General features: G+C 35.9%; 2 protein-coding genes across 5 annotated transcripts in view; one reads left to right on the top strand and one right to left on the bottom strand.

The window, feature by feature from the left end:
- SOX6 (SRY-box transcription factor 6) overlaps positions 1-25,507 on the top strand; it is a 537,504-nt gene that overhangs the window by 57,677 nt on the left and 454,320 nt on the right. Inside the window, exon 1 of one of the 4 annotated variants that reach the window (XM_061201488.1) lies at positions 21,388-21,466. The exons of 2 other annotated variants lie outside the window; for them this stretch is intronic. The gene's annotated coding sequence lies outside the window, so the exon portion shown is untranslated. Of the gene's footprint in view, positions 1-21,387; positions 21,467-25,507 lie in introns of those variants that run through there. One more of the 4 variants, XM_061201491.1, reaches the window with a different exon arrangement.
- The window catches only part of LOC133099896 (heat shock protein HSP 90-beta-like), a 110,629-nt gene that overhangs the window by 50,448 nt on the left and 34,674 nt on the right, over positions 1-25,507 (bottom strand).

The following is a 25,507-nucleotide window of genomic DNA, read 5'->3' as shown; positions in this document are numbered from 1 at the left end:
AGAGAAACAGTACTCTTATTCTAGAGATAAAGCAAGATATTTAGTTAGGCTTTGAGTTAGTTAGGCTTTAGGCTTTAATTAGGCTTTACAATTTTTTATTTTAAAAATTTCTCACTATGGTTTTCAGGTCTAATTCTTGAACCGTGTCTCTTTTGGTCTTGACTTTGTTTTCAGAGAAATAGCAAGCTAAGCTTTTCATTTAATTGTAATAAAATACTGCCCTAAAGAAGAACGAAATATGATTTTTTTTACTGGTTTATATAAAAAAGCATATAACTGTAATAATATTTTAACTATAGTTTGTATAGACGATACTCATTTAAACTCTATGCAAATCTTTGTTACTTCAGGGCAGATAAGCTGCAAAACCATAATGTGTGGTGTGGTGAGCACACACCATAAATTTGATAATCATACTTTTGAATTCATCCTATTTTATATAGGAGATTGCCATAGCATTATGAATAGTAATGTGCAAATGACGTGAAAAAAATGTTGCCACACTCTTGAATGTTTAGTGATTTGAATGCTACTGTATTATTTCACTCTGTGCCAAGTTGTACTGAATGAAAAGTGAAGATATTAAAGTAGCAGAAATTTTACATTGGCTTTAATGTGTGAAGCTTCTATAATTCCCCATGAATCTGGAATGTTAATATAAATACTCCTTTTGTGGGGTGGCAGGAAACATGCTGTCCAGACTACACATGTTACCCAGCTAGGCCTGCCTCTACTGTTTAGAGAAATAGAAGTGGGAGGCTGTCTTAAGTGAAAGTGAAAAAAGGCATTTGTTTAGCTGCATGGCAACACAAATATTTCACTTAGTGAGGACTGACAATGCATCTCATTATGTGAGCGGGTGCCAGCTTGTAAAAAATTTCTGTTTAACTTTCCATATTAGTTGAAGGTGCCTCGGCTTAACTCTTTGAAGCCTGGCATCCAGGTCTCCTTCTTCCCTAACCTGCAATACACACTTTTTGTCTACCAGTGTTTGTTTTTTTATCCTAAAGTAATAGATGAGAGAGAGCCAAGGATATGTGGCACACTGAATGCTATTAGGAATATGTGAGGAAGCCTGCCAGATTCAAGTCAGCTTCAGGCAAGACATTTGTCACTTCTTCCCATTTCTCTTATTCCTGATGCATTTTTCTTAACACTAATTGTTATATTCTGCCTTGATGGTGGAAACATTCGATGGTATTTGTTTTAAGTTTACAGTTACCTTGTGGTGCTACCATTGCCTGAGTAGCAGTTCCAGGTTCTCAAGATCATAATTCTTGATCTTAAATTCTCCAGTCTCCTCTTACAGTGCATTTGGATCCTAGGCTATTTTTGCTTCTTATTGTGTTATAAAGCAGAGGAAAATAAATTAATGATAACTACCACATCACTTGTTTAGAATTATTTATTTTGTGGATTTTGATTTGAAGGAGGTAGAGAAGTACTTTCTACTTCAGGAGTATTTGAAATCAAATCTCTTTTGTTCTCATTGGCGTGATCCCTATCTTTTGGGCATCAGTTTTAATAGCTTTACTAGGATATGATGGTGTAAGGGGAGGGCAAAACACATTTTTAGATATCTGTGACTGTAACATACAAATGAAAGATTCTCAGCATTTACAAGCATAGAAGGATGTGCAAGGACCAACTGGATGAATATTCCAGGAAATGCACATTTTTTTTTCATAATTTCATCATACGTTTTAAAGCTGTGGCATCAGGAATTTCAGTTTGTTTAGAGAACATTTCAAAATGTTTTACCCAGTGAGTGAGTGCTTATTGCAGAATAAACTAAGAGAAATAATTTATAATGGGCAAAGCACTTAAAAATTATATAAACCAAGAGAGTTAAAAGCAGAGGTCACTTTGAATTAAAAAATTGAAAACACATTCAAATTTTTGGCAATTTCTTTGTACTAGTATCTGCGTAAGTTTAGGGGATTGTGCTTTGTGGGTATACTTATGTCTATCTTATAAAAGTGGTTGGGGCATTTAAATTTTTAAAAATAAGAAATATATTCAGATATGAGAATTAGAAATGTTTTCTAAAACGGAATCTTTTTTTTTTTCCTCCAAGTTAAGTTGCTGAAAATTTGTAGTAAAATATTTTCCTCCTCTTTCTTCCTTCTACTGTATTCTGGTTCTTATCCTATTCCATCTCTCTCTATTTTTAGTGTAGACTTTAGTCCTCTTGGAGAAGAGAATCCTTTTAAATCCCCCAAACTGTGGCATCATCTGTTAGGCAGAAGCCTGAACTGGCTGGCGATTGTAAATGCCTGCCAAGGATTTTTCTGACCTCTTTCCTACTTACTACCTCCATAGTAGTTGTGGATATTTGCTGAATTAGTCACATTCTAGCCCTGTGTCTGGGTCTTTCAGATAGGGAACACAATATGCCACTGGTTGATGGGATGGGCCAGGAGTGTGGATGTGCTAGGAAGCAATGCATACATTCTGGATGGAACCCAGAGTAAATATTTTGCCATTAGCTTTCTCATCAATTAGTCATTGTTAGCCTCAAAGAGCCAGTATGTAGATTTTTTAAAAGCACATTTGGATTTTTCAGTTCTGTGTCTTATTACTTAGCTCCTTCTCATCAAAAGCAGCTCACTTCCTCTCTTCAAGCAGAACAATGCTTCAGCTTTCCCAGCAAGTCTTGCTTTATTTAGAGTAGGTGATTTGGTCCAGTATCAAGAACACAATATGGGTCATCAAATTTATATAAGTGGTTCTGACGCTTCATTCTGTGGTTCAGAGTGAGAGGCAGAAGGCATTGTTTCTATAACATCTTTGTCTCCGTGTCTCCCACCCTGCCCATCCAATTACTAGCTCAGATTTAGAGTACTTGGTTAGTGGCTCTCTGGGACCCTACTGTTCTGTCACAAATTCCATAGCCCCCAAAGAAAAAAAATACCTCTGGTTCCTTGTCACTTACAGTGCTTGGCAGATAGATAATAAGCATACAATAAATATTTATTGAATGAGTAATTGAGTAGATCAGTGAGAATGTAGAAATTTTGACAAGAGAAGAAGGGTTTAAAGTTCTTGAAAGATGCAGTCGGAATGATTTGGTGTTGTGGACGCTTGAAGCTCAAATTCTGGGTTTAACTGGAAACATGTAGAAATGAGGAGTCCATAATTTGAAAATTTTTGGACATATTTTTACTTTTCTAGCTGGACAAATCAGCCATCAGTTGTTTCCAAGAATTGTCAGGTAGCATTCAGGTTTCCAAATTTGATATTTTGGAAGGCAATGAGATCCTCTAAAATGTCATACTTGGAAAACTGCCTAGGATGCTGAATAAATAATTTTTATAGTACCAGAGGGATTAGAAGATATCTTGGAAAATTCTCTACCTACCTGTAGTTTTATACTTCCTTTGCTAAGGAATCATGCTAGAAGCATGAGGCTGACCAGTGGGAAAAGTTGGCATGTCAGTCTACAGGAAGCTTGGTAAGAGTCTCTTTTTCTGGACATGGATTTTCTTTCTATTAAAGTCTGATTATGAATTCTAGTCTGCACTTGGTTCTAAATGTGAAGGTGGATTTTTCAAGCTGACCACATTACACATGACAGAGTGTCTCTAGTTCTGCTTTAACTAACTGTTGTGCTAATGACTTAATGGAGGAAGCTTTGTGATCATGTTCACTGCAGGAAGAGGTAGGCTAGTGGAGTGAGTATGTAGTCTTTAAATAGCTACATATTGGGGAAAATCCCTTGGGAAGTCACATGTGCTAAACTTTATGTTTTACATTTAAAATCAAGGGACTATCCCAAAATCCCATTAGTATTCCTCAAGCCTTTACTCTTTTAACTCAGGAATTTATATTGTCAGGAGACATTATTTTTTCCTAGGTTCTCTTTACTATTATTTTGCCCAATGCCATGCCATTTATATTGCCAGATAATCTTGAGGTTTGCTGGTATGCCTCATGATCAATCACTTATTCTGCCTGTGTAGTTAATGGTGCATTTGTGCAAATGGTATGTATTTTATTTGCTGGCCACAAGATAACAAAGGCCCAATTGTTTTTTATTGTGAAGAGATAAAGATTTTACTTGCCCAATTAGGAAGGTAATTTACAAGTCTGGCCTCTCAAATATTAAAATGTACTTCCTATTAGGTGTGGGAGGCTCACTTCATATTTTATTGCTCATTTGCTAAAAAGTAAATAATAAAAAATTGAGCATATATCTTGGGTATCTTTGGCATATAATGCCTGACACAGTACATGAAGAGTCTCATTCTCTTTACATTGTGAACATGATGACTGCCAAAGTATTCTAGCATGCATTATTTATAACTCTCAAGATCTTTTAATTTTAATAATACAATGTATTAAAAAGGTAGGATATTAAAAGATAGCTTGTATGAATAGGATATCTTCATCTAAAATTATCTGGATACTTTTGAGCTGATCGGTATAGAAGCAGTTTGTATTTTTCTGTATGAAATTTATATTTCATATATATTTTCTGTATGAATATTATATTTCATACCATTCCCTCTGTGTGAAATACTTCTAACAAACATACTTACCTGTAGGATTTCTTTCCATCTTTTAAGGCCCCACTCCTGTAGTCTTCTCTGATCACTTCATTTGAACTCCCATAGTATTTTGCATTTCTCTTTTTGTACTTTTCACAGTTTGTCATTTTAGTAGTTTCTGTGGACAGTCCTTAGCTTCTGATCAAAAGTGGGTTTCTGGGGCAAGGATATCAAGTCAAATCCATCTTAAATAACTTACATGACCATATAGTACCTACTATTCAGTAAGCACTCAGTATATAATTATTGAGTTAATTAAAAATTCTCAAAATCTCCACACTCTCAGTCCTTTTCATAAATTACCTAATATGCATTGCTCTTCTTACATTTAGCTTCTCTTATATGTGTTGATTCCTTTTACTGCTTCCACGTTATCTTGAGAGTTAGGGAAGAAGTAGTTTCTTGACTTTGCAAGTGAGCTGAATAAAACATTAGAAAATGTGAAGTTAGTTATTTATTGTCAGACCCTGAGCAAACTCTGGAGCATGTGATGGGGTAGGGAAAGAACTGACGCGTCACCCTCACCATTACTGCCCATGTTTCTTCTGTCCCACTTTGGAGTGGGGACTATGCCATGTTTCTTTGTATCATCGCCAGTACAGTAGTTTGCTCATGGTCTGTGATCTAAACATATGCATAAAATGAATGTGTGAATGAATTTGACATCAATGAATATTGCCTTTGATGCTTCAGCCACTCTTTGCCCTTCCATTCTCTCCAGGCTTTCTGTGCATTTATGCTTTCCTTCCGTTTTCTCATATAAAATCCTTCTTTCACGAAAGCATTCGATGATAAAATTCAACCCAAGATACAAATGGACAATAATAGTTTAATATGCTGTTCTTTTGTAGCATATGCATTTAAAAATGTAGACATCTTTTCAAATAAAAATTACGATAAATGAGTTAAGTTATATGGGACCTACGTTTAAAATAAAGGTGTTGTTTGTTTACTTGACCTCATAAAGAAACGTGTTTATACCTGGGCTCCAAAGCAGTGTTTGTAGTGCTTGGGGACCCATGAATAGAAATTTTTAGAGACAGTAGCTGAAGATAGGCCTCTATAAATCTTTGCAAGTGTTCTAAGAATTTAAACTTAACAATAGCTAAGGATAGAAAAAGGATAGGAAGAGTATTTTGGGATAGCTGGCTCTGAAGTGAGGGAATGGAACTAAAGTTATCAAAAGAAAAATTCTTTTTTTCTCACTTATCTTAAGAATGGCTAGAATCATAGTTTTTGTTCCTCTTTTGGGACTGCTAGAAACAATTCAAAGAAATCTTGGCTGTGCAACTACTATTACAATGAAGAGTTTGCAGTTTTTTATTTTTTTCCCTGAAGTTACCTCCCTGTAATAATTATTGGAAAAAGAAACTCGTGAATTATAGATAGACTGTTTACTGCATTCCCTGTCCAGCATTTTTTTTTTTCCAGATAAAATCACTCTTATTTTCTTTTAGGGAACAACTTTATTTCACTTTCGGTAAATGTGGTTGGGGTAAAGCTGCCATTACCTTCCCAAGTCATAGGGAGCGGGCATTCCATATGCCTGGCCACAGCGATTTGTTCAGAAATAAGCATGTTATCCAAGCCATGCCAGTGAGACTTAATCTGGGGTCTTTTCTGGAATTACTGGGAAGGAACCAGAGTTATTTTACTGTGATTGCTAACTTGGGGTTTCTGATAGTCATCTTTGCCCTTGAAGGGGGAGAACCTGCCTGAGAAATGAAGAGAGACCAACTCCTAATTACATCATCATAGCACTGAATCCAGCTGTGTCAGAAGCCAGGACTTTCAGTTAGGTAGAACCAATAAATTATTTTGGTATAGCTACTTCGAGTTGGTTTTTATCACTTAACAACTAAAAGTGTTCTAACAAATGCAACCAGAATTGCACAACTGACGCACAACTCATATGTTAGATAGATATATGTGATTTGGAGAAATATTTTGATATCCATTGTCTCATCCAATATGTGCAATTTATTTATTTCACTTTAACTTCCATGAGTATGAACGAGCATGGGTGATATGATGAAAGTCGTTTAAACATGAATAGTCTGTACTGAAATAATTTTAGTATTGTCAAAGAATAAAGTGCAAATGAAGTGGTATAGCTAGATAAGTTCCAGATTTTAAGTTTATATTGTTTTGAAAATAGAATAAGTTTATGGATTTTTTATAGGTTAAAAAATAGTTTTGCTTTTTCCTAAATAAAGGAAGTTGAAATTTGTTTATATTTTAAATATTCACTTGTCTATTGCAGTTAGATGCAGAACTTGGGCAGGAGTTGGAGCGAGTACTTTACCTATGCTCTGAAGAAATATCCTCTGCTTGTTACATTTTCATATGTTAATCCTATTCCTGAATATATAATTCTATTTAAGATCAACTTTAATGGATTTACTCCAAATTAGAGATCTTCTCACTAGTTTGGAAATCACAAAACAGAAATGGATATTGTAGTACAAATTTTGCTGTTTTCTTAGAAAAAAATAATCTGAATTTGGAAGAAAATTTATCCTCCAAATATAGTTATGCGAATTCTACTTGACTTTGGTAAATCACATTTAAATGGGCAATGTTTTTAATTTATATTTGTTGCATAGCCTTTTAGGAGGTCTCCACTTTACCTGTCTTTCACATTGTTTGGAATATGTATGTAAAGAGTAGGTTGATATTTGATCATCTCTCTTAGAAACATGCTGGACCATTTTATAGTATGATTTTATTCCTTAGGAAAAAAAACCCATTAAAATAAGATTCTTGGTCTTCTTTTTTCCCCCCTGCCACTCAAGGATGCATATTCGCAATCAAATTTGGTCTTTCTACTTGACAAACCTTAAGTGCCAAGGTCTTAAGTTGGCACTGTTTTCTCCCTAATTCTTATAGATTACAGATGTGTCCCTCAGATTTAAAAGCCTCAGATCTAAGTCCCTTGGGTATTGATTTTCTCATTAGGAAATTATCATGTTCAGAAGTTAGGATGCTAACTAGTTCATGAGGGTAAGGCCTTCATTAGAACCATTTTAAGATCAAGCCAAAGTTGCAGAAGCTTTAACCTTTAAGAGTTCATGCTGACAATAGCATATTTGGAATGGCATGTGCACTTAGTTATATGGATGGATTTCTCAGAGGTAGTGGATTTTGAAGTTTTATTATCTGTCATTATGTAGGATTTCCCCTTTCCTCTAATGACCTCCAAGTTTGCAACCTATACCAAATAAAATTTAAAATGGATAAAATTTCCAGGAAGATCTTGTTTCTAATAGCCATTCCTTTCTTCTTATTATAAACTTTCTATGTGGTGATCTCTCTTTCTTTTCAGTCACTCATTGTCTATTTATTTCCCCTACCCAGACCTGCTCACAGGATAGTATACTGTAGTGGTCACATACACCTTCATTATTATTATTATTATTATTATTAGGTTAAATTTAAAAATCACATTTATGTTAAAACAACAAGGAAAAAAGATAAGGTCTCATACACAATTTCACAATATGTCATATGTTTTTATTTGTATCTGCTTATTTTCAGTCCTCATCCATATTAAGAAAATAATTTAACATAACTGTAATCAGAGCATAGATGTCATTCTGTGTTGTTTTTCATTTAATGTTATATAATAAACGATTTCCCACCACAAAGAGCTTGCCATGACCCATACAGACACTTAGGACCCATACAGACACTTAGGCAGACACTTAGGGAAGCCCTGGTGTGTCTTACCTTCTTTGTGTAAGAGCTGCCGTTAGTCTTCCTCCTGGTCTTGAGATACTGCATTCACAGTTAGCCTGAAGCTCTTACTGAGGGAAGACATCCTTTCTGTCTTTCGTGGGAATGCATCATAATATCTCACCAATAACTATGAAGTTTTCTGTAGGTTTCTGCTGCATCTCTGGCATCTACTGAGATGTTCATAGAATGTTTCTTCTTTAATCTGTGAATATGTGGTGTTATTGGCAGATTTTCTGAACCATCTAGCATTATGAGTATTAAAACCTACTTATTCTTGATGGATTTTCATTTACACTATAGATTAACATTTAATGGAGTCTTGCATTTGTGTTCATAAATGAGATGTCTTTAATTTTCCCCTTTTTATAATATCTTTATTTTGTTTTGGAACCAGGGATATTCTGGCTTTATAAAATGAGTTGGACATCATATACATCTTAGTGTGAAAGGAACTCATGGTGTTACCTCCCCTAGAGGCATTTAAGTTTAAATTCTAACTAGGAGGAAAAATATTTGTATCCTTAAAATATTTTGAAACATCAGCCTAAGATAGCTGTTTTTTGGCGGGGAGGGTTGTGAGCTGGTGGAGGATGTTACGGATAGAGAAAACGCTAGTGCAGCACGGAGGTTGCTGCTCTAGTCTGTGTCATAGCAGTGCAGTTACTTTGGTGTTTATCTCTGAATATATTTTGGCAGACCTGTGGTGTGATCACTGGGATTAAGAGGAGAGCAGGTTGATGACATTGGTTACGGAAGATATTATCAGAGAAGGCATCAACTGAACATTGAAAAAGGCTCCTGAACCAAAATTGGAGCTGAACATGAACGAGATTTAAATACATTCCAATTAGTCTGTTTATGTCCCTAATGCCCTTTAAAAGGCAAAGTGATAGAGCTTCTCTTTCAGGCTCCACAATTACCCATTGGTTGCATTAAGCCATTAATGACATTTTTCTTCCTCCAGGTTTCTCCTTGGGGTTAATTTTAGTAAGATTTTTATCTCTATAAAAAAGTCTGAGAAGTTAGGTGTGGCTCCACACATAATTTGAGCTACGTTTCGTCTCATTTTATCCTATAAAAATAGTCCAACCAAATGTTAGAAACTCTTAAGTTTGGGCTTCCTGAGTATCTGGTATGACTACCAATGCAATTTCTTACAACAGAGGTGCTTACTTTCTTCTGTCCGTATCTATTCTTCTAAATGTATCACAATTTAATTAAACACAGAGCTTTTGAGCACCTACTGTGTACCAGGTACTAGATATTCAAAGATCGTGCTCTTAAGGAGTTCGAGCTTTGCTTTTTCATCCTTGTTCTCTAAGGCCCTTTCCTTTTCTGATATCCAGGTGCTTTTGTTTCTCTTTCTTTTTGCCTTTCTGTCAAAGCAAAGAGACTTTAAAAAGAACTTTTGAGTTAAACTGAAGCTACTTCTATTGAGAAGGATTAGTACAGCTCTCTGAACTTGGGCCTATTGTTTATTTAGAACCCAGTGTTAATGAGGGCACAATGCTTGTCTTGATTCTTATATGGGCCTATTAGCTTTGCTGTGTTCCATGGCCTTGGATCACTGCTCTAATGATTGATACTTGCTGAAGACCAGATGAGAAGATTTGGTTGATCAAAACATTACAGAACCAGTGCAAACTGCATTCTTACCAGGTATCATCCTTGTTTATAAAGGCAAACCATAATTTAGGGCATCACTCTTAAACAAAATTATTACTGAAATAAGCTGTGAAGGAACGTGGAAAAGTAAAAGGGACCTAAAAAAGCATTTTATTATGCTACTTTTTTTTCTGTTCTTCATTAATTGGGTAATTCTTAGGCTAGTTTTCTCCATGTCATTTAGTTTCCTTTTTAATATCTTTAGATGCAAGATTGAGCTTTGCTGGCCTTTCTTTCTTGTTCTTTGGGTGTTCGTGCCAGCTTTGGCAGCACTCATTGTCAGTGCTGGCTCAAATGAAGGAATGGCTGAAGGCTCCTTTTGGAGACCCACTTCACTGGTTATTTTAATTGCTCACAGGGATAATTGTTGAGTGGTACTATATAGGATAGTATTTCCCTTGCCACAGGGGTTAGGAATTCTGTCCGGTAATCACTCCTACTCCTAATGGATGAGAGTTTCTGAGTGGAAAGACTGGTAACTGGCTCTAGCTATCTCTCTAGAACTATGTGTAGGGCCCCTGACAGATTAACTCTGGGAAATCTGTGCAGCCACCATGAATACTTTTCCTCATTGATCTTTTGCTTCATATGGTCAGAAACAGAGAATTTGTAGAGTTTAAAATTAGCTTCTTAATCATCTTATTCTAGGACATGCTCTGTCATATAGCCCTGTGAGAGCAAAGATTTTCTTTGCTTTCCTTTTTCACAGTCAGAGATATTAGAAAAACAATAGGGATATGAGTGCTAAGGGCCCGGCTTAAGGAAAAACAATTTTTTAAAAAACACTGCTATTGTGACTATGTCTGCTGTGGTGAAGGACTGTGATATACTGTATACTGGTATTCTGTGAAATGGAACTGTCTATACTTTCTGACATGTAGTGATGAAGAAAATTCTGGATACAGCATCCATGAGATGTATCCTCAGACTTAGCTGCTTCTCTGGATGGAAGTGAGGCTTCTGAGGTACAAAGGTTTGTAGTTTTGAAACTTTTTATCAAGGAATAACTGAGTCACAGCAAGTTAGTAAACAAAAATAAATGGTGAACTTGTAAAAGTCATGTATTATTTATTTTATTTTTTTAAAGATTTATTATTTTTTTTATAAATTCGTTTTATTTATTTATTTTTGGCTGCGTTGGGTCTTCGTTGCTGCACGCGGGCTTTCTCTAGTTGCGGCGAGCGGGGGCTACTCTTCATTGCAGTGCACGTGCTTCTCATTGTGGTGGCTTCTCTTGTTGCGGAGCACGGGCTCATAGAGCATGGGCTCTAGGCGCGCGGGCTTCAGTAGTTGTGGCATGCAGGCTCAGTAGTTGTGGCTCGCGGACTCTAGAGTGCAGGCTCAGTAGTTGTGGCGCATGGGCTTAGTTGCTCTGCGGCATGTGGGATCTTCCTGAACCAGGGATCGAACCCATGTCCCTTTCATTGGCAGCCGGATTCTTAACCACTGCGCCACCAGGGAAGTCCCAAGATTTATTTATTTTATTTTATTTATTTTTGGCTGCGTCGGGTCCTAGTTGCGGCACGTGGGATTTTCTTTGAGGCGTGTGGGATCTTCTTCGTTGCAGCGCGCGGGCTTCTCTCTAGTTGTGGCATGCGGGTTTGCCTCTTCTCTAGTTGTGGCGCGTGGCTTCCAGAGCGCGTGGGCTCTGTAGTTTGCGGCACGCAGGCTTTCTCGTTGAGGCGCGCGAGCTCAGTAGTTGTGGCGTGCAGGCTTAGTTGCCCTGCAGCATGTGGGATCAAACCCACGTCCTCTGCATTGTAAGGCAGATTGTCTACCACTGGACCACCAGGGACGTCCCAAGGTCATGTTTTAGAATTAGCTTTATAGTTGTAGTTTTTAAATTGTAAATCAGTGGAAATAAGTGGGGTGGGGTTGTCAATTGTTTTGTTTTAAAAAGTTTTTGTCACTTATTGAAATAAAAATGAGATCAAGTTTGAGTAGCCATCTAGACTAAATTAGTTAAAATGGAACAAAACAGAAACTTCTACTACTTTGGGAATCATCAAAATGCCCTCGACTTCTTTGCTAATATTGATTGCCTTAAACGCCCCATTTCTTCTTCATCCTTCCTTATATCTATGATCTTTGCCATGAAACTCTAGAGTGCCCTTCCCACTCTGGATAGGGCATTCTGTCTCACCTCTTGCCTCTGGGATCCATCATTTAATTTGCTTTGGCCAATGGGATGTTAGCAAATGTGACACAAGTAGAGGCTTGTAAAAGCACTTGTGCATTTCTGTCCACACTCTTGTCCTTTTCTGTCACCATGAGAAGAACAAGCCTGGGCTAGTATGCCAGAGGATGAGATATATGGTGCAGAGTCGAATTAGTCTAGCTGTCCTATCCAAGGCCATCCTAGATCAGCCAAAAGCCAGCCAACTGTAAGACACGTTGGTGGCCTCAGTTAAAGCCAGAAGAAGCGCCCAGCTGACCTGCAAACATATGAACTAAATAAATGCTTATTGTTTTAAGCCACTGAGCTTTGGGGTGGTTGAACCTGCAGCATTCTTGTGGCCATAGATGATTGAAACAACCTCAGGTAACCTCTTTTTAAAAAGACTCAAATGGGCAGATGTCACAGATGATCCTGAGTGATTTCTTGTTGTTCCAAAAACAATATACATTTCACATTGATTTCAGGAAATTCCTAGATCCACCCACTCAGTGATACTTGGGTGAGATTTGATTTAAAGTGGAAGATGTTTTCTTTGTGGGTTGATTTTAGGAACTCTGGAGATAACTCCCCACCTAGTCTATATATTCAGCAAATGTATGTTAGCCTTACAGGGCACAGAATCATTCAGTCCATCAAGAAAGGCAAGGCAGAAAATGGAAGTAGTGCAAGTAATTGAGTTAAATTCATATGGTAAGAAATACAAATGCCAATATATCCATTGTCAAGAACAAATTTTGACTAGGGAACGGTGGTGCTGGGTGGAGTCAGTAAAATAGAGGGGAAGAATGAGGTTAGGAAAAGGGAAACTGGATTTTCTTTGGGCCAGTTAAAGACAACATAGTATAAAAATAAATGTTGTGATTGAAGACTGAGCTTTAAAATCTTAACTCCATTTATACTCTGCAAGTGCAACGTATTAGAGTGAGAGAAAGATTGGATGAAAAGAGCAAAGAGGTAGTTTTGTTAGGGGCATGGTACTTTAATTCTTTGTGCTTTGAAATCAAATGACTATTGTCTTTTCTATTTTCAGACTCTCTATATAGTATTGCTATTTCATTCACTTTCTTTTGTGGTAGAAAGAAGTCTGCTTTTTAATGAATATATAAAAAGTAGCTGGCTGAGAATCAGAGGCTCCTAGACTGAGGCAGGGCATTACTGAACACATCTTAACAGTTATGGCCCTGCATTCATCTGGACCTGTATTCAGAGAAAGGGTGCGGCTGCATGGGGGATCTGTACTTGGTTAATTCATCATATTACTTGGAAAGGTCCTTATTATTTTGCACAGCAGTGTGGTCACCTGGCGGTAGGTCATTAGCATTTTAGTCTTCTTTTCTGCACAACAATGTACAACATGCTAATTAGAGGGCTCTGAAAGCTAAGTAACCTGTTTTAAAATCAGACGTTTTAATTTGAAGCTTTAATGGCTGTTTTTATAATAACTGGCTTTATTGGGGGTAAAAGCACTTCTCATGTTCCACTAGCAAGGCAGAGTATAACAGAAGCTGACAAAATTAAAAACCTCATAATGCGACCTTTGCCTGGGATAAAAGGCTGTTTCATAACAATTTCCTTTTGTTCTTTGTTTAAGCCATTACTCTAAAAGGAGCCTCCGATTAATCTAAGTAAATGCATCATTACAGTACTAATCCATGTCCTTCTGTCAGTGTCTGTTTTAATTAAATAAGAAATGCTAGCAGAAAGATATCACGCACAAAGCTGTGATTGGAGAAAGCAGCACTGGTTGATCAGGGAAAGATTAAAAAGGGCTTTACTGTTTGTCCATTTGCATAGCTCCAGATGCCACAGTGTTTCAGGTTGAAAGAAAACTTACAAAAGAGTTTAACACATTTCACTCTTATAGGTTTAAAATAATGGGATTTACCAATGAAATTCTAATCATCCAATTTATCACACGTTAGACATTCCAAAGCAAGGAGCAGAACAGCTTGGGGTGTGTCTTTAAAACCTTTCATGCAATCTTGTGTTGTATCTGTGAAAACATACCTGCCCAATTTGCATGTGTTTCTTCTTATTTTGGGTGAATTGATGGTGAAACCTGATTGTGGATATACAATGTGATTTTTTCCCTCTTTTTATTGTATCTTACAACTTCTACTGTAGGTTTTTTTTTTTTTATGGTTTTCTATTGTTAATATGTTAGGAATTTGGGTGCTTAATTGGTTGTTAACAATGAAAAGTAAGCTTAATAAATGCTTATAAAATGAATGTCTCTAGTTAATATTGCTGCACTGATACACAGAAACTCTTCTTAGCAGTAGAGTTGCAGAATTCCCATGGTGAGGGCTTTCTCCATATATGGGCCATTATTTGATGTAATGAAAAGAGAAAGTGTGCAACAGTGAGATTGTTAATTAATTTAGCCTAACAAGATGAAGATAAATGAAGCAAAGAACAGATTGAATGAAGCAAGAGGTCTTATTTACAATTTAATACATTTTTATATAATGCAGATTTCACTTGATAAAAAACAAACAGACCCCACCCCAAATACCTACAAACAAAAAAGTATACTCCCTCCCACCACAGTTCAACACTAAAATCCTGACCTGCCTTTACAGAATGCATGTACCGTGGCTCCATATAGAAGACATTTTTACAGTGTGTAAACAGTGCTTTTCTACTGCTAAAAATTTTACACTAGTTAACCTTTAACTTCAGTATTTTATTATTCTTGCTATAGGCTGGGATGACCATAAGAACAATTATCTGGAAAACTTCGGGTTTCTTCTTCCCCATGTTATCCTGAGACATCTTGTGACGGTTATTTAATAATCATTTTATTTTAATCCTCTTTTTACCAAAGGAAGGAAGCCCAAAAGTGTTAAAAAAAAAAAAAAAAGGAGCTGTGAGCCTTCTTACATGTGCTTGAATCTGTAGCAATTGTGCAGAATTCTTAAATTAGCATTATTTTTTAAAGTCTTTCTTTCAGAGATTAATGAGCTTTACCCAGTATTTGACCTTTTATCATTCTTGCTTTCTGCTCAGAAGTACTTCCTTCCTTCCTACAGAAGCTAGAAAAGACCGTCTCTTATCTTATGTTACTGTAGGCAGTGGTAACAGGGCTCTCTACAAATGGTGTTATTATGGTCACTGTGTTTTTATCTCAGGGGTCAGGAACAAATCCATGCAACTGCTTCTAAGGATTTCAATAAATAGGACTTTTTATCCAGACAATCGCCTTTTATGTTACTTTTAAACAAAACTACTAGTCCATCAAGAGTTTCAAAAGAAAACAATTCTACAGAGTGCCGGTATGGCTGCACAGACCAATCATCATGGCACCCATTCTCCAGTCCTTTATTTTTCAAGTCCACAACAATAGGTTGTTGATTCAATGGACAAGACCAGAACAATTAAGTTCTCTGTTTAGCAGCAGTGCAGCATTTTAATGCCCTTCTCTAATAATGGTCTCATTATTGTTATTCTAAGACTGGGCCTCAGGAGGAGGAATATTTGCTGGAGGTACGTCATTATTTTGCAAATTTCGATTAGCTCATCATGTTGTCTGTAGTGTGAAAATCGTAGCTAATTAGGGCAGCCAGTTAGACTACCAGCTTTTGAGCTTATGAGTTAAAAGGTAGCATACTTGATAGGCCAGTGATGTGAAAAAGGTGGTAAAAAGGAGGATTAGAGCAGTTGCCTTAGTAACTCCAACTTCCATCTGTGAGGGAACAATGGACTTGTGTTTCTCCCCCACCTTGGTGTAAAAATTGGTTTTGTTTTGAAAGGACAGAGTTCTTTTTATGACAATCTGGAATTCAGCCCAACTGAGTGTAGTTTTAGTTGTTAGGAGAGACCATTGAGGATAGGAAAGATGAAAGGTCATGGTGAGCTTCAAGGACATGAAAGGTTGTTGTCTCATGTAACAATGGTAGATTGTTTTTTTTCTGATATTTCTAGCCAGCCCCTAAGTCAGGTGATGGAACAAATACCTACGGTTTAGTCAGGTGAAACAGGAAAGAGCAGGGGAAGGAATGGAGAAAAATGGGGTAAGAGAGAGTTTGTACTTTGTTAAAGAAAAAGGGGTAACTTCAATTTGCTTTTATTAAACGAAGTGATATTTCTTTGTCACTATCTCTGAGATTCCAGTGTGCTTTGGATGGTTTGCCTCTGTGGGCCATCACATCTCTGGGAAGCTCTCCAACGTGTTAGGAAATGTGATTTAAGCTTTCTTCCTGAACTCCCAGGAGGACCAGTGATGCGATACTTAACAATAAATTTAGTTGTTGTAGCTTTCTCACATTATTGGTGTTCTTAAAAGGTTTTCCTTCAAAATGCACACTGAATAAAATGAATGATAAATATGAAAGAAATTTGTTATACCTGTATGTTTACAGGATTTTATCATAAATCCTATGACTTCCATCACAGAAAGTTTACAGGAAACTGTTTAGATGTTGCTGCAATAGCAACACAAATTTTTCTCTCTGTACATAAGAAAATGCCACAATTTTAAGAGCTATTGGAGGTTTTGTATTACAGAGGAGGTGATAGAAAAGGATTGAATATGGTGCTGTTTCTTAAAAACCCTCAAAACCAAATCACTCTCTCTGGATTTGAAATACCTTTATTTCAGCAAAATAAGTGACTTCTATTTTTCTTCCATATCAATATTAAAACATTTGGTTGTGGTTGTTGTGTGTGTGCTTGTGTGCAAGCTCCTCTGTGTGTGTGTGTGTGTATGTGTGTATGTTTTTAGAATCAGAGAGAGTATAGGAATACTAATTTTTTAAGCAGAAAGATCATCTTTTGATGATCAAAGGAACCTTCATATTTCTCCCTCTCTATTGTCCCCAAACAACCCTTGTGTAATTGAAGCTGGACTTGGTCCAGGGGGTTAGGGAGATTTTCAAATTCTCTTTTAATCCCAGGTCTTTGTTTTCTTACTTTTTCTAGCCAACTATCCTTATTGCTGTAGCCTTTCTTTTTCTGAGAAGCTGTGTTCATTTAATTTATTGTAGGTACTTCATAGACTTGAAATAATAATATTACGAAATTCTAGAGCTTAAGGACTTTTGAGATCATCTAGTCCAATTCTTGTGTTTGAAAAATAAGAAAAGTGAGACCAGAATGTTGAAATGACTTGCCCAAGGTAACTCAACTAGTTGAGGTAGACAAATAGATGCCGTTTGCTATACTATTTAAATATAAAAACTTGAACCAAAGGAAGAATGAAGAAACATTATAGGAACATGTTGAACTTTACTGGTCTTCTTTTTTTTTTTTTTTAATTAATTAATTAATTAATTTATGGCTGTGTTGGGTCTTCGTTTCTGTGCTAGGGCTTTCTCTAGTTGTGGCAAGCGGGGGCCACTCTTCATCGCGGTGCGCGGGCCTCTCACTATCGCGGCCTCTCTTGTTGCGGAGCACAGGCTCCAGACGCGCAGGCTCAGTAGTTGTGGCTCACGGGCCCAGCTGCTCCGCGGCATGTGGGATCTTCCCAGACCAGGGCTCGAACCCGTGTCCCCTGCATTGGCAGGCAGATTCTCAACCACTGCGCCACCAGGGAAGCCCTACTGGTCTTTTTAGTTGCTGAGGGGAGATGGAATCAAGCTAACATCTGGTGTTGGGGTTACGATTCAGATCAGATTTTTTTTATAACTATTAAAGTTCCATTTTAAATAAATGAAACTTTTTCATGACAACAACCCCCCCCCCACACACACACAAAATCCCCGGCATAACTGGGGAGAGATGTACCCTAAAGTACTAGCATAGCACTCAGAATCAGCAGACTTGTTGATCCAGGCACTGTGTGAAATACTTTCATACACGTTATTATAATTTAGAATTGAAACACTTTTTCTTTGCAGTGTGGCAAATTAGTTAACTGTTCTGTTTCTTAGTTTTTGCAACTGTAGAAAGGGACTTGATGTTATTCAACTTCATTAGCTGTGTGAGACATAAAAATCAGTGTATGATTGAAAAATGTAGTATACATTTGACAGATACTATAAGAGTGTAAATTTGTGCTTTATCCAAACAGATATCCTGAGGAAAATATGAACCATAATATTTAGATCAAAGAATATGACATATGTTATTTTTGGAACAGTTTAGAACATATTTAGAAAATTTGGACTATAGAGGATAAAAGAGGATAAAATAAAATAATCTGTTATTTCACCTTATTATTTCATAATTAAAAAATGTACTCCTAGTAACATTTTGGTATATTTCATTTCAGTCTTTTATCTATGTGTGTATGAGAAGAAAGAACATGTCTAGCTTGTTTACTGCCCTCTCTTCAGTGCCCAGAACAGTACGTGGCACTTGAAAAACAGTTGAAAAACAGTTGTTGGGTAAATTTTTTAAAAAGGCAAAATTGCATCATACTCTAGATACATTTTTGTATTTAAGAAATAATTTTATTGGATTTTCCCATGTCTTCAAAAATATGATTTTTAGTGACTATATCATATACCATCGTATGTTTGTACCACAATTTGTTTTACCATTAAGTTATCAATTTCTAACTTTTCACTATTATAATGTGAAAGTTAATTTATAAGGATATCTTCCACTTATTATTAAAGTGGTAAAATTTAAAAATTGATGATAAAAATCCTTTATGATCATAGAACCCCACCAAGCCCCATCACCTCTTTCAAGTCTTAGCTTAGATGTCATATTCTCAGTTGAGGTCTACTCTGACCACCCTATTTTAAAATTGTAACTTTCCAAACATTCCTCATCTCCCTAATGCAGGTCTATTTGTTTCCATAGCCTTTATCAACTTTTGACATACTATATAATTTGCATGTCTGTTAAATTTATTTGCCATTTTCTCCTTTTATTTCCTATAATATAAGCTCTAGATAGTGGAGAATTTTTGACTGTTTTTGTCAGTTATATTCCCCAGTGTCTTGCACAGTGCCTAGAATATAGTAGATGTGCAACAATATTTGTTGAATGCATTTATTGAAACTTGAAAAGATGGAAGTGTCTATCTTTTAAAGTCAAGAATCAATCTCTTTCTTTTTTCACATGGGCAACTCTCATCAACCTATTTGTGCACTGGCCAAGGACTTCTGTTTTCTCAATTTTCATTTGTACACATTATTCAGTTAAATTAAATCATAGCACTTGACTGAATCTTGGATAGGCCATGTTGGATACAGACTAAATGTCTTGCAACAAATGCTCCAAGCTCTTGCCACTTGAAGTCACTCTGAACTCTAGCTTTAGGGAGATAGTTCTGGACGAGAAATGTCACCAGTGTCATGCCAAATGATCTTTTTCCTCGTCTAGAAGTCCTTTTGGTAAGACTCTTAAGGTTTAGGTCTGACCTGTGCAAACTCAGGTTAACCTGATTACTTACATTTTGGGATGATTTTACCTTATTCTGCTCCTAACTGATATTGGTCCTATTCTTGAAATATTCTTAGGAAAGACATTTAACAAACTCCTGTTTACTTCTTTCACTGCATATGGTTTATACTTTCCTTTAAAAATAATATAAAACAAAAAAATCACCATTTTATGTCCTTTGTGGCTAAGTGTTAATTATAATCTTTATATAATAGCAATTTATACAGCTACAATAATCCCTTAAATTTATATGATCTTTATAGTTTTAAAGCTCTTTAATAAATATGATCCTGTTTAATTATCAAAATAATCTTAGATGCACAGGGCATGTTTGTTACACCCATTTAGGGACCAAGGCACAGAAAAGTTCAGAGACTTAATCTAGATCATAAATCTAGGAAGTGGTAAAGAGGCCACTAGAATCCAAGTCTTCTGAGTTCTACTAGTCCAGTACTATTTTTCTTTTAATCATTTTACCTTCTCCCCAGGTTAAAAAATCATTGTTTTGTTGACGTTTCTTAATAGATTTCATGAAAATAAAAACAAATGATTAGAATTACACATTTTTTCGCTTTATTTTACCTGCTTTACTATTCCAGTTCTCAAGGACTTTCCTCTTTTTCCATAGTCATTGTCTTTTCCCTTATTCTGACTATTAACATGGGCTTTTGTAACAACTTGTGAAACCACAGGCTGCCATGTCTGTCTTTTCACCTTTTAGCTAGTTGTTCATTTCACACCTCTAGATAAGAGTAAGCAAGTTCTGTTGATTGTAATGGGTATCGGGCAGACTGATAGGGGTCCACTGGGATGCAAACAGCCTTGGGAGAAAGTTAATGTAGTAGACAGTACACTAGGTAAAAGATTGGACAATGCACACTAACAAGTGTAGTTCATGTATATAGAAGAGAGGTATAAAACAGGAGATAAAAGTGTTTCATAAAGCAGACAAAGCAAGGAAAGTCTGGGAGCAAGTGGTAAGATATTTAGGAAGCTAGGCCACAGTATGGCCATAGACGTCAAGTGGAGTTAAAGGACAGATTCCAGTTTCTGAGTAGTCTGCAAGTGAAAGGTTATCAAATTCACAGAAGGGTCATGGTCTTAGATGGACTAGTGCACTCAGGTATAGGAAAACAAGTAGAATCCTAGTATTGGAATCAAAACAAAAAGTCAGGGTCAAACTAGCAGCAAGAGTAATTAATGTCATTCTGAGTCCCAGGGGATTGTGTTGGAGCCTCTTTAGGATGAGATCAGAAACAGTCCTAGAGCAGTGCCTCTCAAATTTTTAATGTACATAAGTGTCACCTGGGGTGCTTTGGATTTCTGAAGTGGGGCCCAGGTGTCTGTATTTTTAACGAGAGCTCCACATTTTTCTGATGCAAGTTTCTACTGATCACATTTGGAGAAAATCTCCATAAAGCCTGAGGTGGCACCTATAGTAGGATAAGGGACCAAGTAATCACAAATCTTGAGAAAGGAGGCATTTAGAGGTTGAAAGTCAGACCTTTCTACTAAGAGAAAAATGTATCTGTTTTTCTCAGAGCTGATTTGTATTTATTTGCATGTCAGAAGGCAGAAAACATGGGCTGATATGTACTCGGCTGGTGTGTTGTAAGACTACTATGTTTTTCTCCTTATGTATATTGTATATTGAGTGCTTTTGTAATATCCAACATAAAGATTTGTACGTTTTAGTGTAAAAAAAAAGGAAGACTGATTGTTCTTTTGTGCCTAATCTATACTGTCTCTCATTTTTGCTTTCCATTTGTTATCTGCATAATTGAATTTCCCCTTTTCCTTCCCACGTCATAAATTGATTAGCATGAGTTGGGCAGACTGCTGTAATGCTAAGGGTTAACCAGAAGAGAATTACAAATGAACTATCTAGAAAGTTGATTATTAATCCAGCTAGAGAAGAAATATGCTTTTACTTAGCAAGAATGAGTATCCGAAGAGCTGATAATATTGTTCAGGCAGTGAGGTGGAATGGCAGAGCTTGGTAAGTAAAACAAAACTTGGGATTAATCTTTTATATCAGTTTTTTAAAATGCCTAGAATGTTGATATATTTAAACAGCTAAATCTAATATGAATTTACAAGCTGCCGGAACAAATCTAAAAAGTTCCAAATGTGTTTGTTAATGAGATCCCCACATAGACTATCGGTAAAAGTTAACTGGAAAGTATTTACGTAAGTAGATAAATATATTTAATTTTGAATATTTATAAAAATACGTGATTAGATTTGTGATTAAGAACCAGGAAGTGGGCATGGAGGAACAATTTCTATAGCAATCCAAGTCCAAACCTCTAACTGAAGAATACTGAGTGACATGTTGTTGTTTTTTCACAAGAGCAAGTTCTGGATTCTTAGATATGAAAATGAAAATATAATTTAAAATATAATATTTGCATAAAGATTCAGTGAGATATTTTTCAGACTTCTAGGTGACAAAAATTGTCATAAGTTCTCTTATTTTCTGGGTCCTAGTACTCATTTCATCCTGATGTTTAATTTAAGGACCTTTCTAAAGACAGCTTTTATTGTATTTGTGAATTGGAAGGAACGAGAAATGAGAGGATCTGTGCTATTTGTACAAAGAAAATTAAGTGAAAAGATATGATTTTAATAATGTTCTTCCATCAAAGACTGCTCCTCCTGTTGCAGAAGAAATTTGATGTCAATATTCAATTCTATAAGATTGAATTTTTCCATAAATTACTTGATATTACAAAAATGAGCCTTTTAAACATAGTATGGACCATACTGAATATTATTGCAGCTTTATGCAATAATAAATCATTCCAATGTAGCATTGTACTTAGAAGTTAGTAAACTTATTAAAATCGTGCACCATGAAATACAGGTGCTTTTCTTTAAAGAAATACCTTTCTTTAAAGGTATTTCTTTAGTGGCAATAAAAAGGCCTCAAATTAACATTTTGTTATTTAATGCTTACATGAGCACAGAGTGTGTTTTTAAAAAACTATAAATATTGGAAGTATATGTTATATGTGTGCATGTGTTTGTGAATATATATATATATATATATAATATATATATATATATATTCAAAATACCAGAGCACCATTTGGCCATATACACTCAGCTTTTTTTAAGTTCTAATGTTCTGGCTCATATTTAGGACTGGGAATATAAACTATAGTAAGTGAAATAATAAAGACAGTAGTTAAAATTTATTGAGCGCTTGTTTGCTAAATGTTATGTTAAATGCTTTATCTCATTTAATCCTTATATTAACTCTGTGGTTGTTGGAAAGCTACAGGGATTATAGTGTATGCTAAAACAAAGGGTAAGCTAATTAAAGAGCCTTTAACATCTGATGCTAAAAGTCTAGAAAATAAAGGCCCATGAAACAAAGTGTATAAGAGGGGAGATCCCTAAATTCTGTGCGCTTGTCTTTCTCAAAATTAAGAAGATTTAATATGAGCCTGGGAAAGAAAAATAGAAGGAAATAAGCCAGTGATTCTTAGCAATCATTAATTCTTTAAAAAAATTTTTATTATGAAAATTTTAGTCATACAAAAATGTATGAAGAATAGGTTAAAATACCTATATAGTTATAAGAAATGAAACATTACTAATACAGTCAAAGCCTCCTGTGAAGCATTCTTCAAATTTGAAGCATTCTTCAAATTCAAGGTAAGCATTCTCTTGAATTTGGTGTTTATCATTCCCATGCTTTTCTTTATACTTATATTTAAATTCCACATTCATTATATATAGAGGGAAAACTCTACTTACCATTCTCTGAGATCTAAGAAAGACCTTTTCTTGGCTTCCTGTTACACTTTAAATAAAACAAAATCCTTAACACAATCTGCAAAGCCCCGGCCCTGTAAAATGTGGCCCTTGCATTATCAGGCTCAGCTCTTGCCTTTCTCCTAATGACTCTTTCTGGAATAGCTGCTATACTGATCTACACCCTCCAAGTTTTTTCCTGCTCTAAGGTCTTCATGTTATGCTGTCTTCTCAACTGGAATACACTTCTCCCCACTCTTCTTCAGAATGATTCCTACTCATCCTTCAGATCTCTGTTTAAATGTCATTTCTTCAGAGAAGCCTTCCCTGATCCTTCCAATTCATATCTTGTTTGCCTGAAGAGATTTGCTTCCCACCCTTCAATAAGAGCAGATATTTCAATTTTAAATTGTGTGTTTATTTGTGTGATTTTTGTTTAATGTCTGGCCGTCACTCTGGACTCACTTGTTTTATTCTCAGATGTTTTCCCTAGTATTTAGCAACATGTTCTTGTACATTACAGGCATTCAATAAATATCTGTTGTTATCAGGGAGAGGAATGTAGTGAATGAGAAAGAATAAGAAAGGGAGATTGAGAGAAAGAAAACTACATATTAATGGAGTCTGTGGCTTAGTTTGTATATACTGTTTAGATTAAATTATGCAACTTGAATCTAGCTAAGATTGGGGTGAGGGAGGTGATAGGGACCTTGTTTGTTTCTTACAGTCTAGCTGCAGAACGGATTTATCCATTGTTGCTTCTTGTTTTTCAGTGCAATCTTTGACTTTTGTGTTCTCATTTTGGGGACTCTGCATTCCTGAACTGAGCTTTCAAATTGTAAACTTATAGAGCAGTCCCAGTGTCTATAATCTTAATGTGGAGACACTATAATGGGCTCTAAAAATCTGGAAATTTTTTTTTTTATGAATTTATTTATTTATTTATTTTTGGCTGTTTTGGGTCTTCATTGCTGCGCATGGGCTTTCTCTAGTTGTGGTGATGGGGGGCTACTCTTTGTTGTGATGCATGGGCTTCTCATTGCAGTGGCTTCTCTTGTTGTGGAGCACGGGCTCTAGGCATGTGGGCTTCGGTAGTTGTGGTGCACGGGCCTAGTTGCTCCACGGCATACTGGACCAGGGCTCAAACCTGTGTCCCCTGCACTGGCAGACAGATTCTTAACCACTGTGCCACCAGGGAAGCCCAAAAATCTAGAAAAATTTTGGACACACATTTGAGGAAATACATATGGTACTTTTGCATAAGAAAGCCATGAGGCCACTTATAAGAGTTTTGAGGTGGGTAACTATAACTAAAATATTCATAGTGGTGAAGGTTGCTGTAATATTGGTAGGCAGTTTCATTTTTTTAGGGGAATATAGAAAAGGTTATAAGAAAGGAAAGAAGAAAATGAAATCAGTCTGAGAGGAGGGCTAGGGTTTTCAAAATGTCAGAATATACTTATGTTGTACTCTATGTAAATCTTTGCTGGCATTTGTAATTAAAGTCCAAGGCCAAAATATTATGCTGAAACATTGGTTTTGTTGTTTTTTCTTTTTGGTTGTTGGTGTGGAAAAAGGAGGTATAAAAGAGAATTTAATTAAAATGTTTTAGGGTTAAGAGTAGGGGATTTGTATGTGTCTCTTTGTGGTCACAGAAGGTGCCATTATTATTAATAATATTGTACCTTACATTTTTATTTTTATTACTCCTTATATTTTTAAATGAGCTTTTTCATATATTATCTTATACATTTCTTATATTAACCCTGTGAGATAGTTAAAGCGGGGGTCTTATTATCTTCATTTTATAACTAGGAAAACTGGGAACAGCAATCAGATAGAAGCCAGGACTAAGACTTAAAAAAAAAATTCCTAGGTATAGTTTTGTAGACAAGACTAATATTCACTCTACTTCTGCCCCTCCAAAAAAGATTGGAGGGTATAATTAGGTTCTTTTAATGACCAGGATGATTAGGTGGATGTCGTTTGTAGGTTTTCTACACTTAAACGTGTTATTTTTTCTAATTTCCTAAAGTTGCAACGTAGTTAACCATCTCCAGCAAATAGAACTGAGATGGTTAAATGGGTATAGTTAATAGATACACTGCAAAGCCTATTCTAAGTTAAGGCTTATCGGATGAAGTTTAATGGGCCCAGTCCTTGCCTGATATCTTAGAGCTCCAAGAATAAGGAGAAATAGGCGTGAATTTATAAGAATGAAATATCATAAAATTTGGAGTAAATAAACTGTAGCTTAAATAAAAACGTGATAAATCAA

Source organism: Eubalaena glacialis, chromosome 10, assembly GCF_028564815.1.
Source record: "Eubalaena glacialis isolate mEubGla1 chromosome 10, mEubGla1.1.hap2.+ XY, whole genome shotgun sequence".
Taxonomy (NCBI): Eukaryota; Metazoa; Chordata; class Mammalia; order Artiodactyla; family Balaenidae; genus Eubalaena; species Eubalaena glacialis.
Note: the sequence above shows the minus strand (reverse complement) of the source record. Positions and strands in the feature narration are given on the sequence as shown.